Consider the following 1,263-nt stretch of genomic DNA (forward strand, 5'->3'; position numbering starts at 1 on the left):
ATCCCGTGTATGGGATTGTGGATGCGCATTGCTAAGGAGTCCCATACTAGGACGGAACAAACGTCCAGTGAACCCAGGTTCTCAATGATGGTTCAACATTGATCGACTCATGATCTCAACCAAAAACTCAATCCCTACAACTGCATACTGATATTGATAGTTATTTTAGCCACACTGATAAATTTTGTAATATTAGCTAGAGTAATGTTGTTATGAATGTACACTCACATGAGGACAACCAATCTATCTTTAATATAAAATTACAGAATATCTTGTTAAAATATAAAAACCATACACTAATTATTTCATTTGCAAATTTCCATTATTTGTCCTTCACATTTTATATGACTATTCAAGTTCACAATCCCTTCCTATTTTCCCCTTATATTCTCCTCAACTCAATCTTCTTAGCCTTCTGCTGTCAGGTTTCCCACTTCCGATTGGTGTCACACACTACTTATGCCCTAAAATGTTAATCTATGGCTTACTGCGTCCTAGATTTCACTGCTAGCCACCACCCATCTTTGCTTATAATCCTTATGACTTAAGGCAATATCGAGGCAATCCGCACAGAATACATATATACCAATAAGAAACTGATCAATAGCAGTCCTAAACATCAATGAGAATATTCGAATAAACAATACAAAATGAATTTAAAGATGTCGGTGTAGAATGCAGACTATTACATTTTAGAATCGTGTCTTTAAAAATAACCATTCAACATAAGACCTATTTATTTTAGATTAATATCATGAATGGATCAATCTTAGACCATCAATAAAAACCTGAAAGCACTGGACAGTTGTTTCGTCCTAGTATGGGATTCATCAGCACTGCGCATCCACGATCCCGCTAGCAGAATCCAAACCCAGAACCTTCCAGGTTTTCATTGGTGGTCTCACATCGGTCCTTTCATGATATCCATCTAAACTTAATAATCTCCATAATACCATGCTGACTATTTATTTTAATTGGTTTTATTAATTGATGACTTATATAAAATTATTTATCACACTCCTTCCTTTATTCAATATTGATAATCTACACCACAGTCTATATACATTTATTCGAACCAATCATTGTTAAGCTACCAAATGAAATCTTACCTATCGATTTGATGGATACAAACTAGGCAATTTTTTGTTTCCATGATAAATCATAATACCAAGATAACCACTACTTTTTTTCCAAGCAGTAAATATCAAGAAGACAGAAAATATAAACAGAAATAAGTAATATATACAATCTATTCCAATAATA

The sequence above is a fragment of the Schistosoma mansoni genome, chromosome 2 (assembly GCF_000237925.1).
Source record: "Schistosoma mansoni strain Puerto Rico chromosome 2, complete genome".
Taxonomy (NCBI): domain Eukaryota; kingdom Metazoa; phylum Platyhelminthes; class Trematoda; order Strigeidida; family Schistosomatidae; genus Schistosoma; species Schistosoma mansoni.